The sequence below is a fragment of the Taudactylus pleione genome, unplaced genomic scaffold, assembly GCF_031769625.1.
Source record: "Taudactylus pleione unplaced genomic scaffold, aTauple2 ptg000535l, whole genome shotgun sequence".
In the NCBI taxonomy this organism is placed as follows: domain Eukaryota; kingdom Metazoa; phylum Chordata; class Amphibia; order Anura; family Myobatrachidae; genus Taudactylus; species Taudactylus pleione.
Window position 1 is genome coordinate 1007344 of NW_028284937.1, and position 20176 is coordinate 1027519.

A 20176-nucleotide genomic window follows, 5' to 3' on the forward strand; every position below is an offset into this window, starting at 1 on the left:
AGAAATCCTGCAAGGAGCGACAGAGCACAGCACAAGAACCTAGTATAGATGACGCATGATGAATGCATTCTAGGCCCTGCGTCATTTAAAAAAAAAAAAAAAAACAGTGTTGGGAGAACTATGTTGGAGAGAAGGACCTTTTCTGGTATACAGTATTAGTTGGGTTATTCTGCTCTTGGTCATAGAAGGAAAAAAAATCCAATATCGCTACTAATAATAAGCAGCCCCTGAAATTGGAGAACAGTTCCTAGCTCCCAGTGTCTCAGAATGGTGCTAAGGAGGGTGATTATGCAGCAATACAACTAATGCTGGCCATACACGCTGCAATTATCGGGACGATTGTCCAGCATGCCCGTCCGATGCGATATTTACCCAGTAACTGTCGGCCGCATCGGGCAGTGTATGCCCAGCGCGGCCGACAGACAGACATTTCCTGTGTTCCTTCCTATGGAAGGAACAGGGAAATGTCTCCTCCCCCGGGGGCGGAGCGCGGATGTCGGGCTATACACTGTGAGATTTCTCTCACAGTGTATGCCGGCGACATCTGCGGCTGGCAGGCAGCCAGATAAAATGTCTGTCGGTCTGACAGACATTTTATCTTGCCGTGTATGCCCAGCATTACTGATGGTATAATGATAGGAGGCATGGAGTTAAAGTTAAATATTATAAGCATTCTCTGGCCCACTTGCATCACAGATGGCTTCAACAAGCCTTATGTATTAAATGATGTCCCTAAACTGGGATGGCTTTATGGTTACCAAGAGTTTACTTCCACAATCGGGGCTAGATGACTGGTAAAGAACAGTTTAGCACTGAAGCGTGCTCCTGTACCTGGTGACCAGGTACGGTAGTACAGCAGCAGCAGTGCCGGATTAAGGTCCTCATAGGGACCTGGTGTGCTGCCGCAGGGGGTGTGACTACTGATATGGGGGTGTGACCAGTGATGTGGGGGGGTGTAAACAAAGAATGTAATCTGGATCCTGCTGCGCCATTGTTGGCCCAGTGTGGGTTAGCTTGGTAATTATTATTTTTTGTCTGCATTAACAGTCTCAACAGGTAGCACCTCCCATTATATATATTCAGGGTGTGCAGTCTAGGACCCCTTTCCCACAAATTATGTTTGTATGCACCCTGACAAAAATTTTAGTCTTGCACCTGCCCCTTCCTATCTCATTCAAATATGCTTTTATTTGCCATTGTTTCAGACATGCCATTGTAATCAAACGTGCTCTCCAAAGCAAAGTCGTCCAAAGCAACCAATCAGCTTTTAACTGTCATTTCAAATATTGTGCTAGATAAATGACAGAAGCTGATTGGTTGCTTTGGACGACTTCTCCACTTTATCTCTCTACAAGGGGTTTATTTGCGAAGTTTAGAATCCGACACTTCTGTTCCTGTTTTTGCCCGATCATTAAAAGGGCACTGATCTTTTAAATATCGGGTATAAGCACGAACAGAAGTGTAGGTACAACCTGACACTTATTAAATAAACCCCCAAGGCTACTAAATATAGAATATAAATGTGTCTAGCTGTTATATAGCTGCTCAGGAGCACCAGCAGCACAGTAGAGTAACAATCATATCAGTAGTAATTTGTGAACTAAGTGGTATTCAGTAAAGAATAGAGACACTGTCAATAAATACATAATAAAAAATGTTTTATTTGTTAAACTATAAAAACAATTTATTATGCGGACTGACGCAGAAGTGTGAACTGGGGAGACGCAGGGAGCTAAACTGGAGAGATACAGGGGCGTGAGCTGAAGAGACGCAGGGGTGTGAACTGAAGAAACGCAGAAGTGTACGCTGGAAAGACGTGCTGGCCCTAGCTAGTCTCGCAGCACCCAGAGTGGCCGCACCCTACCTGGGACGCGCCAGTCCTAGCTAGTCTCGCAGCACCCAGAGTGGCTGCACCCTGTCTGGGACGCACCAGCTTTAGCTACTCTCGTAGCACCCAGTGTGGCTGCACCTTGTCTGGGACGCGCCGGCCCTAGCTAGTCTTGCAGCACCCAGAAGGGTCGCACCCTGCCTGGGACGCGCAGAGACGTGAACTAAAGAAATGCAGGGTGTGAGCTAAAAAGACGTAGGGGTGTGAGCTGGAGAGACACGGGTGTGATATGAGGATATGCAGAGGTGTGAGCTGGAGAGCGGAGAGACGCAGTGGTGTGAGCCGGAGAGACGCAGGGGTGTGAGCCGGAGAGACGCAGGGATGTGAGCCGTAGAGACAGGTGAATGATGGTGATCATAATGGCATAACCGCCACTTGGGCAACCTCTAGACTCACGAAGAGTCATCCTTCAGCACTCAGGAGAGGAAAAACCCCCTGTGGAGGAAACCTCTGGGGAACCATGGCTTCAGGATCGCCCTTCCCTCTGGGCATTAAGAGGTGTATTATAGATAAAGGGAGAGGTTCAATACTTTCCAATACTTACCAAAGATCAGCAGGTGCAGGGGAAAGAAAGGAGAAGACATTGTTAGTGTAAGAACAAGCAAAGTGACAAACTGTAAACGTTGATGTGGTTGTGAAGAGGAAAAATCTCTATGTAAATAGGTTAATCCAATTTTCCAACTATAGAGAACATTGAAAATGCCTAACATATGAACAATTGCCAAGGGCCAATGTTATTCCCCCTAATGTGAGGATTATATAAATAAGTTCACTCGCCGGCGAGGTCCAGCGACGTCCCCCCGCTTAGCTGCTGACAGCCTAACGCTGCGAGCAACGGGCTTCTATGTCATGCGCATGTGCGATAGTCAGTCTGCGTCATACCTGCCTACCCTCCTCAAATGGTCGGGAGCCACCCGAAAATCCGGTGTCGTTCCCGACCCACCGGAAGAGGGGGCAAGTCTCCCGGCCGGCGTAGCCTACATGCACCCCCCGCTTGCGTCCGCTCCCCGTCTGCCGTCGTCATCACTTACCTGGTCAAAGTGGCTGGGTCGGGGGAGCTGATGACGCGATTCGCACTGAATTGCATCATTGTGGCCCCGCCCCTGGCTACACAACGCTAATAATATATGTGTTGTGAAGCGGGGGCGGAGCCGCGATGACATGGCCATGCCCCCTGTTCCGCCCCAACATGGGTCACGCCCCCTTCCCCCCCACTGCAGTGCCGAGCTGGCTGCCGCCTCCCGGAAGAGGCAGCCAGTTTGTCAGCAAGTATGGTCTGCGTATGCGTCAGCTAAAGATGTCAATGGCGAACAGTGATAAACAGTGATAATTTTAGATAGATTGTTAAATAGCGAGTGCTAAAAGGGTTATATATTGTTGATAAATGGAGCCCTTAATATTTGCATAGGCAAAGATACAATCACTTGTTACAGCTCTGTTTCACAATTTTAGTCTATACTATTTTGTCCCATTTCATCATTTGTATATACTTCGTACATTTCTATAAAGGTCAGGCATGTCACTATCTCCAGATCAGCGGCTTAGGGGGAGCGAACAGAGAAAAATAGTCTCCCCAGGTCCAGATGCTTCTCATGTGGCCCTTATAAGGCCCATCAGATGCTCCACATGCTCCCGATATGTATGCCCTGCTTTATGCACCCCTATCCTGTATGTCCAATATTGTGCCCCCCCTCCCCCGATCTGTGTATCATGTATTGTGCTTCCCCATTTATGTATTTGTATTGTGCCCCCACATCTATATGTGCTGGCCCCCATTTACCCATCTACATGTTTTATATTGTCCACTCTCCCCAACTGAGTCTCTATGTTCTGTACTGTGCTCTCATCACACCCCCACACCCCACCGCTACAAATAAATTTGTCTGGCCCTGTCTGTCTCTCACTCCATCACCCCGTCCCCCCTCACAGCCCATTGTATTACTAATGACCCCTCTGCCAGCCCTCCTCACTCTGCACTGTCCTCTGTTACTGTCTCACGTGGATAGTTCTCCTGTTTTTTCCTCGTCCATACTGTAAGTTTCTGTTCTTCCAGCTTCTTAATGTGTGTTTATCATCCATACTGCCCTCTTGATTTCTCTAATACTACATTCTGAATATTTGTTCCTAAATGTGTTATTCCTTCCTGTACTTCTCCTAATTATGTATCCTTGTACATATATTCCCTGTTCTATATTGTCCTGTCTTTCACCCTAATACACTGCACCCTGCTTTCCTTACCCACCTCCATCATACCCTTCTATGTAGGACTTACCTTCCTCCTTCCTGGCCAGCAACTGTAAATTGCAGCAACTGTAGACAGAATGTTACAGGATGAGGCATTGTGATGTCACAGGATAGATGTATGATGTCACAGTAACCATAGCAATGCTGCCGAGTTACAGCTATCATACATATACATCAATTATAACTGGATTTACATGAACTTTCAGTAAAAAAAGAGAATAATGTAGAAAAAGAACTGTAAGGCAATGTTGTACAGAGTGCCCAAATATACAAGTGAAGGGAAATCTAAGTGATACTAAAATCTAGACTATGGGCCTATTCATCATAACTAAAAAAAAAAATCGATGGAGGTAATTAGGTTTAGAACTCACATGGAATTCTACCTAATTACCGGAGGAATTCATCATTCCTCCTCCCAATATGTATCTATTCCGAAAAGCTGTCATTTTTGCGATGACAGCTTTTCAGGAAATATATACTTTTCCCTGTCTGCACTAACTTACCGCAGCTGTAATCAGTTCTGCGCATGCGCTGTTACATTCACAAAATCGGAGCATGCGCAGCACTGCCTACAGTTGCGGTAATTCTGTAATCCCCGCCTCCTCTCCGCTCATCCCCCTGTCCCCCACCTACCTGGCCGCTGCAGCCGTGGACCCCAACCTCCTGTCTGAAGAGGAGAAAAAAGTAAAGTAAAAAAAAAGTGTGTGTGTATATATATATATTTATTTTTTATTTTTTTTTTAAACTTTACTGTGTTCTGCCGGGAGAACACAGTTGGAGCAGAAGCCGGGAGGGACAAGGGAGTGACTGGGCAAGCCCGAGGAGGACCTGCCCAGCTGAAAGCAGGTAAGTGTAACCCGCTATACGCCACCTGAGAGTGGGGTATAGTAACACCATCAAATTCCGAAAATACATAATTTTCGCAATTTGATGAATAGCATAATTTCTACCTGTCTCCCTTCTCAATCTTCATATCTCCTGTGTTAAGTGTGTTAATCAATACTAAAATAACAGTAATTAAGGAAAATGTCCTTAAAAACATTATTTTAGTGTTGATGAATAGGCCCGAGTCCCCTATCTGGTAAGGGCATCCTCCCCTCCTCCGGAGCTCTGCAGTGACAGTCTGCTGAGACCAGGACACCATGATCTTCCTGCTGAGGTAAGTACAGTGTCATACCCTCCAACATTTCTCAGTTAAAACCCGGTATGGGGGAGTGGCCATAGATACAGGAGGTGTGGCCATATATAAAAGGGGCGTGTCCATGAGTACTGTTTGGTACACTGCCTTGACCTTCTGTACACTGGCGCTGGCATGATGATGTCATTATGTCAGCGTCAGTGCAGACTGCAGAGAACCACGGAGGACGGAGCCACCTGTCACTTAGCAGCGCTGCGGAAGTCCTGTGTCCCAGCAGCACTGCTAAAGAAATCGGGAGATTGTACCCACCCGGTACAAAACGGTACAGCCCCTGTTTGCCGGTACAGACCATTAAAAACGGTACTGTACCGGCTAAAACGTTATAGTTGGAGGGTATGCAGTGTATGAGAAGGTTTAGGAGTATGTTAATGCAGTCTGGGGGTGGGGTGCATTAAGGTTATCTGTGGGGGTTGTGTTAATATAATGGGGGGTGTATTAATATTATGGGGGGTATATTACTGCCATCTTGGTGGTGGGGTGGGGGTGCAGTAATATGATGGGGGGTATATTACTGCCATCTGGGTGGTGGTATAGTAATACTGGGCATGATTCAGAGGTGGATGGATTTGCAGTAGCAGCTGCGACAGAGTCGCAGCCACTACAGCATCTTTATGCTAATGCCGCAGTCGGTTGGCATCTTATTGAGACACCCACCGGCCGCAAAACAAATCCGCCGATGTGCGCATGAAGACGCACCATCAATTGAACATCGACTTCACCATCAGACATTAGAGCAACCTTATGGTTGCTCAGAATGTCTGCGGCGGTGCCAGTGAAACTGCGTCTTTCGATGAAGCACTGACACCTACACGCCCATCGCCATTTAAGTCCCCACCCAGGAATACCTATCGAAATTGCATAGATCTCCATGCACTTCCAATATACGTCCCCCGGCGGTAACCATAGCTGCGCCCACCTCTGAATTGGGCTCACTATGTGGGGTTAGCGGTATAGTAATACCATCACGGAGCAGATAAGGCAGAACATGCACCCACACACACATTATATTATAACAAAATACATAATATATATATATATATTTATAGAGAGAGATATAATTCATCTGCCTACCTCTATAATAGCGCCCCCCTGTCTGAAGTGCCTCAGGCCCATTCATAGCCTTAATCCGGCCCTGGCGATTCGCGCTGAATTGCGTCATCGGGGCCCCGCCCCCTGATTCACAATTCCATCATTTTTCGGCATTGTGAAGAGGTCTGCAGCGCTGGGCGCAGATTTCCTGGCCTCGCAAATGATTAGCCACCAGGCTGAGTTAAGCTTCAGCTTATGCATCCAGGCCAACGGAGCAACCATTGAGACCATCGGTCATGATGGTTGCGTTGGTGATCCAGGGCAGCATCTATGGACGCTGCACTCGGAAATGCAGCAAGGCGGTGTCTATTTCATACAGACACCTCCTGAAGCATTTACATTTTGTTGGAAGGTATTGCATAGCCGCTTCTGTGCGACTGTGCAATACCTTCCATCTCTCAACCAGGCCCTCTATTCCCAAATCTGAATCAGGCCCATTGTACAGAAACATTTATTTTGCAATTAGAAAACAATGATAGACTACAATATAAAGTGCTAGTATAGATCTTAAATGGAGGAAGAATGGAAATGCATTATATTTATGTATTTATTTTTTGGAGTGTGTACAGCATTTTGGTCATCATCTAATATCCTTTGGGTGTGTCTTGTTTATAGAAGTGCGGGTTCGAGTCCCAGAGAGCCGACACCAGCTGAATTTAAGAGTTGTAAGTCGAACAGAGGGCCTGAGTCAGAGCCGCTCGTAAGCGGCCGCTTGTTCGCTCTGAGCGATGTTCGCACAACTGCGCATGCGTATGGTTCGCAATGCGCATGCGCAAACCAGTCATTGCGGTCGGAAATCGTGCGCTAGTAAAACAACGAGGGGCTGCTAATTTGATTGACAGAATGTACCGTTTGTGGGTGGTAACAGGGGAAAGTGCTTGAAAACGGGGGAGTGGAGATCCGAACGCAGGCGTGCCTAACGGTCAAAACAGCATATAATGGGAGTGCATAATTAGTAAAGGAGCGTCATCGACCACGTCACATGGTTGTCTTTTAGCCTGAACTGCTCGCAGTGATAGCGGGAAGTAAATCCTACCACAAGCACTGCGAGCAGTTCAGATGCCTTTCGATGTTCCCGATTAATCTAATAAATAACGGAGATGACGTGAGATGCGAACGGCAAAGGGGCATCTTTACAAAATAGCGAGCGCATTTTTCGGACGTTCGCTCAGACATAGAGACGTCAACACATCGCAAAGAGCGAGCGCTCAATTTAAATATCCGGCCCCTTTTTAAGAACGAGCGTCCGCAAATAGCGTCCGGGTCTGAATCAGGCCCTCAGTATGATTTCGGGATCACGTTGGAGTCCCGATTCAGATTTTCCTGCGGTTCAGAACTCGGATTTTAAAACCGAACTTGGGGTTTGGATTGCATGTAAACAGGTAAAAATTGCAGCACTTTAGTTGTTTTTTTAGAAAAAATACAGATCCAAACTCAAAACAAAACCAAAAGACGTGAGGATGGTTTTGCAAAACCAAAACACGAAGATGAATCCACATCCAAACCAAAACATGGTGGTTGACACACATCTCTAGTCCTGATGAATTCTAGAAAGCAGTCCTATGAGTATATTTACCAAGATTCATGTCTATCTAAGATTGTGTTCCTGGCCATGTTTTCCCTGATTATCAAAAACATATATGTACCAAAGGCAAACACGGGTGTAAAAACAAGACTGGATCTGCAAAATATGGCTGAACACATAAATAAGTATATACACCATGAAAATAACTTGCAAGCACTTTTCATAGATAGGAATACAACACAGGGATTTACCAAGAATCCTGTTTGCAAACACAATCGTAAATGGAGCAAACTTGGGTCAAAATAGTAGTTTAAAATAGTCCCCTTTCTCAGCAGTGTGTTCAGCAGAAGTACTGCACAGATCAGTGTGATCTGTGCAGTGTTTCTGTGTGCTATAGGGTAAAACAAGAGTTACAGTAAAAAAAAAAAACGGAGTGGGGTCTGCTCTGCAGATAAGCACACCATGCTGCTATGGGCAAGATGCACATCAATATACTGTACAACATATATAAAAACATCAATGCGCTTTTACACCAGCCTATACTAGGAGCAAAAGATACACCAGGAAACCATAAAATCACGCTGCCAGGGGCCAGAAAAGCCGCATCCAAGGACGCAGCCACTGACTTCGGCACAACCAGAAAACGGAGCCGACACTCCCCATATCTTGAACACTCCTTGTCGCCGCCCTCAAACACCAGCATCATGCTGCAACTTACTGGGCACTGTGACCGACGTTGCAGAAATCTTCACATGCGCAAATCTGCACACCGGTGATTTCCGGAAATATCAAATTCACGTAAATCTCGGAATTAGGCCCTGTGTTAATAACCCTTAGCAAATATCGTCACCTTATTTTCTATCCCATCAACAAGATCCTTAAGATGGGAGAGACCAATACTGGTCCCTAATAACTTTATCACAGTCTGGATATATTTCCTGTATAACTCCTTTGTTCTGTATCCTTAAACCAGTTATCAAGGCTCTTCTGCCAGGCCTCTGCAGCACAATGTCATACAATTATTACCTACACCAAGCCATATGCGGATTATAATATCTTCATGTGTTCTACATAAAATAAGTTGTTTTTAAATCTACAGTGCATAGGTAAACAGCCCACACCATGACCACAATATAAATAGTAATATAGAATTTTACTAGTGCTGCATGTTCTTCTCAGTATCACAATTGAGATAATTAGCACCACCTGTGGATCTTAAAACATGTGTCAACCAGTAATAAATACACCTGTGCACCAACTAGGATATGTGGAAAACATGCACTGTTAGGGTGCACTGCTATAGACCACCAATAGGGTTGATTAGTAATACTGTATAATAATACAATATGAAGTGCATAAGCAGACCAATATGTATATATATATTCAGGGGCTGGCTGGCAACTTTTAGCCTGGGGGGCAAATGCATGCAGGCGGCCCTGGCAAAGGAGTAGCGTGTAGCTAGGGTGTCCGAAGAATATGCGTGCTACAGCGCCCCCCCTCAAGTGTTTCAGGGAGGAGGCGGGTCCATATGGGATTAATGTAAGGTAAAAATAAACATTAGGGCAGCCCCCTGTCGTAGTGCCCATATGCAGTGCCCCCGTGTGCCACAGGAGAGAGCACCCTTATGCCTCCAGTAGTGCCCCCAGTAGTAGTCCCCCCCTTGTAGTGCCCCCAGTAGTAGTTGTCCCCCCTCTTTGTAGTGCCCCCAGTAGTAGTAGTCCCCCCCCTTTGCAGTGCCCCCAGTAGTAGTAGTCCCCCCCTTTGTAGTGCCCCCATTAGTAGTAGTCCCCCCCTTGTAGTGCCCCCTGTAGTGGTAGTCCCCCCCTGTAGTGCCCCCAGTAGTAGTCCCCCCCCTTGTAGTGTCCCCAGTAGTAGTAGTCCCCCACCCCCCTTGTAGTGCCCCCCAGTAATAGTAGTAGTCCCCTTATAGTGCCCCCAGTAGTAGTAGTCCCCAGTAGTAGTAGTCCCCTCCCCCTTGTAGTGCCCCCAGTAGTAGTAGTCCCCCCCTTGTAGTGCCCCCAGTAGTTGTAGTCGCCACCCCCCTTGTAATGCCCCCAGTAGTAGTAGTCCCCCCCCTTGTAGTGCCCCCAGTAGTAGTAGTCCCCTCCCCCTTGTAGTGCCCCCAGTAGTTGTAGTCCCCCACCCCCCTTGTAATGCCCCCAGTAGTAGTAGTCCCCCCTTTTGTAGTGCCCTCAGTAGTGCCAGCCCCCCCCCCCCCCCCATGGTAGACACACATAATATAAAAAAGAAAATCAAAAAAACACTTACCTGAATCCCCGCTCCCGCCGCCGCCATCCGCTCCTCCGTCTGTCCTCCCGGGCCGAGCCGCTCTGCATTATGGGAGAGACGTCATATGACATCATGACGTCTCTCCCATTGCCCACTGCGGGAGCCGGAAGATGGAGCGGCTCCCGCAGTGGGCGCAGCAGCAGCTAATGAGAGTCTGACAGACTCTCATTGGCTGCTGCTTACAACAAACGCACAGCTGCCGGAACCGGCGGCTGTGTGCTTGTCAGTGTAGCGCTGACCGAACTCCGTCCGGTCAGCGCTACACACGCGGTGCAGTCTGTGTCACAGTGACACAGACTGCACCGGCCCGCGGCCCGCATGACGCGGCCAGGGGGGCACATGGCACCCTGCCCCCCGGCCCAGCCCGCCACTGTATATATTTATATATATATATATAATTATATATGTCCAGTGGTATATATATATATATATATGGCAGTGCTAGGTTCTTCTGCTGCTTCCCCAGACTTGCTCCAATGATCTGGAATGGTGCCCACATGTGAAATAAAAACATTCAGCTGAGGCAGGATGGCCCTTTTGCCGCATTTAGGGCCTGTTTCAGCAAGGAACGCAAGTGAGAGAACGCACGCTGCTGGTCGATGCGCGTATATATTAATCACTGCATACGCACGGCACCCGCAACACAGAAAGCAGACGCCCTGCAATAAACAGTACTTCCCCCTTCTCCCTCCGCTAGCGCACGTACAAGTGTGCGAGCACGTCGGCAGCATCGGTGTCTAGTTGCGATTGCATAAATCAGTACATGTGACTACAGGTCTGGCATTTTGACGTGAAATTGAGTCAGTCTATTTAAAGTGTTCAATGTTACTTAAGAGATGAAAGCTTGTTTTAACCATCTAATTAATGATAATGGGTCCTTTGTTCTGGTTCATTAACTGTTTACCTGGTTATTTGTCTACAGTCAAAGATTGCAAAGTTATTCTTATGCAATTGTAATGTGGTTTTTTTTTGCAAAAAAAAACCAACATTTTTTTTTCAAAGAAAATTTAGCAAAAAAACACTTTTAAAATATACATATGCAGACATCTTTGTATGTATGTATGTATGTATGTATGTATACAGCTGTAGAGAGAGAGAGAATCAACTGCAGCATGGGGTCTTATATATAATGGAATCCTAACAATACACATTATTGTAAGGTTTGCGATTGTAAAGCTGCATGCGTGCATTTTACCATTTGTCATCCTTGCTAATTCGTCCCACCATCACAAACAGATGTTTACTGTACTCATTCAAATCATGACCCATGGCATAAGAAATGCAGTGAGGCGTTTCAAACACCTAAATGATAAAAAACATTTAAAAGATTACTTATTATATTATATACATGTTATTATAAGCCAAACAGGTGGGTTGTTGGTTTTATGAAATTATTATTTATGTTTTAAACATGCACTGCATTACTACTTGTACAGGAATTTTTGTTTTGCATTATAGGTTTGAACAAAGGGCCTGATTCAGAGCTGAACGCTCTGACCAGAGCACTCGCTCTGAATTAGGGCCCTACTACCTTTTTTTGGAGCGTCCTCATGGACGCTCGCATAGCTGTGGGTTACCACCCACAGCTATAGCGAGCGTCCATGATGATGGTCGCGATGGTCTTGACCATCGCGACCATCGGGCTTGCGACGGAGATCCTGCGGTAGGGTCTCGCTGCCGCAAGCCCTGGAGTGATTTTGGCTCTATCAGAGCCAAAATTACTCCCACTGACATCACTAGTGATGTCAGTGGGGCCGGCTTGAAACGGTAGGCGTTCCCATGGGAACGCCTCCGTCTCCATCAACATCGACAGCAAGCCCCCTTTGGTGCGAGACCCGGAGCGATGGTGAGCCCGTTGCTCGCTGGGTCTCGCGCATGCGTACGACAGAGCTCCCTCCGTCGTGCGCATGCGCAGTGGGGAACATCGACCCGTTTGCGAGCTTCCTGCCGCTCGCGAGCGGGTCTGAATGACCCCCAAAGTTTCAGGGTAATTTTTGAACAATATTGTGAGGAGTAGGTTAGCCTGTTATAGTATGTTCGACGTTTACTCAAGTGTGTTTCTGAAAGTGTATATATTGTCCATAACAAACACAAGGTTTAAATACATTAATTTTACACTAAAAATTTTTACAAGTTCAATTGTATTATAATTTTTTTTCTGGCAAATATCTATACTTTACCCCAGAAAAAAAAAAAATTGAACAATATAAAACTTACATTACACGATTAAAGGCCCCCATACATCAGAGATTGATTGCAGCAATCGTGCAATTTGCAGTTTGATTGTGTATAAAAATCTTTCCCTTTTCCAAACGATTGTGGCAATTCTGCAATCGATTGCAGATTGCAGAGTTGCCACAATCGATTGTGTATAAAAATCTTTCCTTTTTTCAATCGATTGCAAATTGCACAATTGCTGCAATCAATCTTTGATGTATGGGGGCCTTAACATGTAGGTTAAGTATGATGTCAAGTTGATTGTGGTGGCATCATATGTGCCATATTTCTTCTAATTTACATTTACAAAACATTCTGTAGAAAATAACATTAAATAGTATCAATTAACATAGTGAAACATTGTATGCATTTTTCAGGAGGACTTGAATTATACATATGAAGTCTACTAACTTTGAAAACAAAGTGTTGCTAAACATATGAGTAAATATTTGTTTGGTATACAATACTAATAATAACATCCATAAACGGAATCGGTATGGAATCCCGGCTGCCGCATGGCCGGCAGTTCGATTCCCAGCAGCGACAGCCCGACAGATCAGCAGAGCCCTGCAGCAGAAGGCCGACAGCGCAGGAAATCCCGATCGTCCCTAAGGTAAGTATATACTAACCTAACCCCCTAACCCTCCTAAGGGGTGCCTAACCCTAACCTCACCCCCAAGTGCCTAACCCTAACCCCCCCCTTCCCCGCTGCCTAAACCCAAGTCCCCCGGGGGGGGGGTGCCTAACCCTAACCTCCCCTTCCCCTAGCCTAACTCTAACCCTCCCGGGGGGGGGTGCCTAACCCTAAGTGCCCCCCGGGTGCCCTAAACTTTACCCTCTCCCCCCCCCCCGCGGCTGTCCGCTTGCGGCGCCCGGCATCTCTTCGATCGGGATGCCTGGCGCCGGTCTCCTGGCGTCGGGTAAATGACAGGTGTCTAGATATAAAGCAGCCGGGAAGCCGTCTGTCGGTATTAAGGCAGCCGGTTTCCCGACTACATACCCCATAAACACCCAAAATAAAGAAATTGGTAAAGTTTAAGTGATAAAACAAAAAAACTTAACTCTTTTCAAAAAAACTTAAAAACCACAATATGTACAGTATATGTATGTTAAATGCATAATTTAAAAAGCTTACCTGAGCAGCAGCAAACACTGCAATTCCGAGCTCTATACCTAACCCTCTCCCCCCCCCTAACCCTCCCTTAGAGGTGCCTAACAATAACCCCCCCCCCACTCCCCCCGTAAGTGACTAAACCTAACCCCCTCGTCCCCGTAGCCTAAACCTAACCCTCCCGGGGGTGTGCCTAACCCTAACCTCCCCCTGGGGTTGCCTAACCCTAACCCCTCCTTCCCCTAGCCTAACCCTAACCCTCCCAGGGGTGCCTAACCCCAAGTCCCGCCCCGGGAGCCCCTAACCTAACCCTCCCCCCAGCGGCTATACCTTCGTTCGGTATGCCGGGCTCCCGGCGTAGGGATAATGATAGGCATCGGGATTTCGACGCCTATCATTAGTCCCCTGTCGGGATTGCACAGTCGGGAAGCCGGCGGTCGGCATTTTGACCGTCTGCTTCCTGACTGCATACCATTCATACCTAGCACAATCAGTGCTATCAGTCACACCTGCAATCAATCACATGTGCATGGAATAATTGTGGCTAAGCAGACATTCTCATACCATCGAGTGCCATCGGACCCATATGCATAATAATGGTAGACCTGTCCTTGCCGCAGCTATTGAGAGATTCATACCCGCAGAGAAGCGGTCGGCTGCATGTGGCGCCGCTGAGCTTGATTTATGCATGCCCCTGAAACAGCGTGCGAACGCTTGGGCACACCTGCGTTTGGCCAACCCCCCTCCCTCCCCGTCACCACCCACAAGCGGCACTTCCTGTCACTCAACATCGGAGGTCTCTGCAGCTTCCCTGCATACTCTAGGAGTGCCCTCAGCGTACCCGGCACTTGCGTTCCTTGCTGAATCAGGCCCTTAATCACTTACTGTGATCGCTGGTCCTGTGTATGCTGGAATTATGACACACAATACACTTTGTATGATGCATATTAAAGCTGGATAAGTGCTAATTATGGGCCTGATTCAGTCCCGGTCGCAAGTGCTGAGCGCTCGCAACCGGGTCGATGGTGGCCCAGAGCGCTTGTGCACGACGGAGCCGGCTACGTCGTGCGCATGCGCGAGACCCGGATAGCGACGGGCAATCCGTCGCTCCAGGTCTCGCACCAAAGGGGGCGTGCTGTCGATGTTGAGTGACAGCACGCCCCCTTTGGTGGGCGGGCCGGGGGGGTGGCTGCCCAGACGGAGGCGTTCCCATGGGAACGCCTACTGTCTGGGGGCGTCACCACTGACATCACAAGGGTCTCGTCGCAAGCCCGATGTTCGCGATGGTCTTGACCATCGCGACAATCATCTTGGCCGCTCGCATTAGCTGTGGGTGGCAACCTACAGCAATGCGAGCGGCCATGAGGCCGCTCCATAAAAAATAAAAAAAAGACGCCCTTATTCATAGCGTCCTGCTCTGAATTAGGGCCTATGTCCTCTTCATGGACTGGCCACACTCACTCTAAAATCAAGCATTTGGAAACCCCCCTCTATAAATCCTGCGTTTGCCACTGTAGTGGTCTCCTGTAAGTGATTTCACAAGATGGCCCTTCGTGCCCATAGTTAGCAACAATCCCTAATTTCTATTGTTCGTCCTGGGTTTTTAAAATGTGTCCCTGAAAATGTCCTTGCTTTACAACATTGATCATTGAACAACTGCATAGGAAAACTTATAGTTTTTCTTTAATACTAGCTGTTGTCCGTGGCTCCGCCCGCAATGAAATCGCTTCTGCCAACATTTATTTTTATTTGAGGTGCTCTAATTGTATTGCGGGGCCCTGTTGCAGGAGAGACCCACGTGACCAGCAGCGCTATACAGACTGGTGGCAGCAGCGCCATCACCCACCACTCACACCAGTGTCACTGTGTGCCCTGAGCATAGACTGCTATGTAGCCTATCCAATCACCACTCACACCAATGTCACTGTGTGCCCTGTGCACAGACTGCTATGTAGCCTATCCTATTCTCCCACCACTTATACCAATGTCACTGTGTGCCCTGTGCACAGACTGCTATGTAACCTATCCTATTCACCCACCACTCACACCAAAGTCACTGTGTGCCCTGTGCACAGGCTGCTATGTAGCCTATCCTATTCACCCACCACTCACACCAATGTCACTGTGTGCCCTGCACAGACTGCTATGTAGCCTATCCTATTCACCCACCACTCACACCAATGTCACTGTGTGCCCTGTGCACAGACTGCTATGTAGCCTATCCTATTCACCCACCACTCACACCAATGTCACAGTGTGACCTGTGCACAGACTGCTATGTAGCCTATCCTATTCACCCACCACTCACACCAATGTCACTGTGTGCCCTGTGCACAGACTGCTATGTAGCCTCTCGTATTCACCCACCACTCACACCAATGTCACTGTGTGCCCTGTGCACAGACTGCTATGTAGCCTATCCTATTCACCCACCACTCACACCAATGTCACTGTGTGCCCTGTGCACAGACTGCTATGTAGCCTATCCTATTCACCCACCACTCACATCAATGTCACTGTGTGCCCTGTGCACAGACTGCTATGTAGCCTATCCTATTCACCCACCACTCACACCAATGTCACTGTGTGCCCTGTCCACAGACTGCTATGTAGCCTATCCTATTCACCCACCACTCACACCAATGTCACTGTGTGACCTGTGCACACCTCTATGTAGCTTATCCTATTCACCCACCACTCACACCAATGTCACTGTGTGCCCTGTGCACAGACTGCTATGTAGCCTCTCCTATTCACCCACCACTCACACCAATGTCACTGTGTGCCCTGTGCACAGACTGCTATGTAGCCTATCCTATTCACCCACCACTCACACCAATGTCACTGTGTGACCTGTGCACACCTCTATGTAGCCTATCCTATTCACCCACCACTCACACCAATGTCACTGTGTGCCCTGTGCACAGACTGCTATGTAGCCTATCCTATTCTCCCACCACTCACACCAATGTCACTGTGTGCCCTGTGCACAGACTGCTATGTAGCCTATCCTATTCACCCACCACTCACACCAATGTCACTGTGTGCCCTGTGCACAGACTGCTATATAGCCTATCCTATTCTCCCACCACTCACACCAATGTCACTGTGTGCCCTGTGCACAGACTGCTATGTAGCGTATCCTATTCACCCACCACTCACACCAATGTCACTGTGTGCCCTGTGCACAGACTGCTATGTAGCCTATCCTATTCACCCACCATTCACATCAATGTCACTGTGTGCCCTGTGCACAGAATGCTATATAGCCTATCCTATTCACCCACCACTCACACCAATGTCACTGTGTGCCCTGTGCACGGACTGCTATGTAGCCTATCCTATTCACCCACCACTCACACCAATGTCACTGTGTGCCCTGTGCACAGACTGCTATGTGGCCTATCCTATTCTGCCACCACTCACACCAATGTCACTGTGTGCCATGTGCACAGACTGCTATGTAGCTTATCCTATTCATCCACCACTCACACCAATGTCACTGTGTGTCCTGTGCACAGACTGCTATGTGGCCTGCCCTATTCTCCCACCACTCACACCAATGTCACTGTGTGCCCTGTGCACAGACTGCTATGTAACCTCTCCTATTCACCCACCACTCACACCAATGTCACTGTGTGCCCTGTGCACAGACTGCTATGTGGCCTATCCTATTCATCCACCACCCACACCAATGTCACTGTGTGTCCTGTGCACAGACTGCTTTGTGGCCTGTCCAATTCACCCACCACTCACACCAATGTCACTGTGTGTCCTGTGCACAGACTGCTATATAGCCTATCCTATTCTCCCACCACTCACACCAATGTCACTGTGTGTCCTGTGCACAGACTGCTATGTAGCGTATCCTATTCACCCACCACTCACACCAATGTCACTGTGTGCCCTGTGCACAGACTGCTATGTAGCCTATCCTATTCACCCACCATTCACATCAATGTCACTGTGTGCCCTGTGCACAGAATGCTATATAGCCTATCCTATTCATCCACCACTCACACCAATGTCTCTGTGTGCCCTGTGCACGGACTGCTATGTAGCCTATCCTATTCAACCACCACTCACACCGATGTCACTGTGTGTCCTGTGCACAGACTGCTATGTGGCCTATCCTATTCTGCCACCACTCACACCAATGTCACTGTGTGCCATGTGCACAGACTGCTATGTAGCTTATCCTATTCATCCACCACTCACACCAATGTCACTGTGTGTCCTGTGCACAGACTGCTATGTGGCCTGTCCTATTCTCCCACCACTCACACCAATGTCACTGTGTGCCCTGTGCACAGACTGCTATGTAACCTCTCCTATTCACCCACCACTCACACCAATGTCACTGTGTGCCCTGTGCACAGACTGCTATGTGGCCTATCCTATTCATCCACCACCCACACCAATGTCACTGTGTGTCCTGTGCACAGACTGCTATGTGGCCTATCCTATTCATCCACCACTCACACTAATGTCACTGTGTGTCCTGTGCACAGTCTGCTATGTGGCCTGTCCTATTCACCCACCACTCACACCAATGTCACTGTGTGCCCTGTGCACAGACTGCTATGTGGCCTATCCTATTCATCCACCACTCACACCAATGTCACTGTGTGTCCTGTGCACAGACTGCTATGTAGCGTATCCTATTCACCCACCACTCACACCAATGTCACTGTGTGCCCTGTGCACAGACTGCTATGTAGCCTATCCTATTCACCCACCATTCACATCAATGTCACTGTGTGCCCTGTGCACAGAATGCTATGTAGCCTATCCTATTCACCCACCATTCACATCAATGTCACTGTGTGCCCTGTGCACAGAATGCTATATAGCCTATCCTATTCACCCACCACTCACACCAATGTCTCTGTGTGCCCTGTGCACGGACTGCTATGTAGCCTATCCTATTCAACCACCACTCACACCGATGTCACTGTGTGTCCTGTGCACAGACTGCTATGTGGCCTATCCTATTCTGCCACCACTCACACCAATGTCACTGTGTGCCATGTGCACAGACTGCTATGTAGCTTATCCTATTCATCCACCACTCACACCAATGTCACTGTGTGTCCTGTGCACAGACTGCTATGTGGCCTGTCCTATTCTCCCACCACTCACACCAATGTCACTGTGTGCCCTGTGCACAGACTGCTATGTAACCTCTCCTATTCACCCACCACTCACACCAATGTCACTGTGTGCCCTGTGCACAGACTGCTATGTGGCCTATCCTATTCATCCACCATCCACACCAATGTCACTGTGTGTCCTGTGCACAGACTGCTATGTGGCCTATCCTATTCATCCACCACTCACACCAATGTCACTGTGTGTCCTGTGCACAGTCTGCTATGTGGCCTGTCCTATTCACCCACCACTCACACCAATGTCACTGTGTGCCCTGTGCACAGACTGCTATGTGGCCTATCCTATTCATCCACCACTCACACCAATGTCACTGTGTGTCCTGTGCACAGACTGCTATGTAGCGTATCCTATTCACCCACCACTCACACCAATGTCACTGTGTGCCCTGTGCACAGACTGCTATGTAGCCTATCCTATTCACCCACCATTCACATCAATGTCACTGTGTGCCCTGTGCACAGAATGCTATATAGCCTATCCTATTCACCCACCACTCACACCAATGTCACTGTGTGCCCTGTGCACGGACTGCTATGTAGCCTATCCTATTCACCCACCACTCACACCAATGTCACTGTGTGCCCTGTGCACAGACTGCTATGTGGCCTATCCTATTCTCCCACCACTCACACCAATGTCACTGTGTGCCATGTGCACAGACTGCTATGTAGCCTATCCTATTCATCCACCACTCACACCAATGTCACTGTGTGTCCTGTGCACAGACTGCTATGTGGCCTGTCCTATTCTCCCACCACTCACACCAATGTCACTGTGTGCCCTGTGCACAGACTGCTATGTAACCTCTCCTATTCACCCACCACTCACACCAATGTCACTATGTGCCCTGTGCACAGACTGCTATGTGGCCTATCCTATTCATCCACCACTCACACCAATGTCACTGTGTGTCCTGTGCACAGACTGCTATGTGGCCTATCCTATTCATCCACCACTCACACCAATGTCACTGTGTGTCCTGTGCACAGACTGCTATGTGGCCTATCCTATTCACCCACCACTCACACCAATGTCACTGTGTGCCTTGTGCACACACTGCTATGTAGCCTATCCTATTCACCCACCATTCACATCAATGTCACTGTGTGCCCTGTGCACAGAATGCTATATAGCCTATCCTATTCACCCACCACTCACACCAATGTCACTGTGTGCCCTGTGCACGGACTGCTATGTAGCCTATCCTGTTCACCCACCACTCACACCAATGTCACTGTGTGCCCTGTGCACAGACTGCTATGTGGCCTATCCTATTCTCCCACCACTCACACCAATGTCACTGTGTGCCATGTGCACAGACTGCTATGTGGCCTATCCTATTCATCCACCACTCACAAAAATGTCACTGTGTGTCCTGTGAACAGACTGCTATGTGGCCTATCCTATTCTCCCACCACTCACACCAATGTCACTGTGTGCCCT

General features: G+C 48.1%; 1 protein-coding gene and 1 long non-coding RNA gene across 2 annotated transcripts in view; one reads left to right on the top strand and one right to left on the bottom strand.

Annotated features, from left to right (window-relative positions):
* Positions 1–20176, top strand: part of BCAM (basal cell adhesion molecule (Lutheran blood group)) — a 95924-nt gene that overhangs the window by 13899 nt on the left and 61849 nt on the right. The window lies entirely within an intron of this gene.
* On the bottom strand, positions 1642–4199 carry LOC148501038 (uncharacterized). Its single transcript, XR_015870086.1, has 2 exons — positions 4161–4199; positions 1642–2427 (listed from the first exon to the last, which is right to left on the bottom strand). It is a non-coding gene; the product is annotated as an uncharacterized LOC148501038 (long non-coding RNA).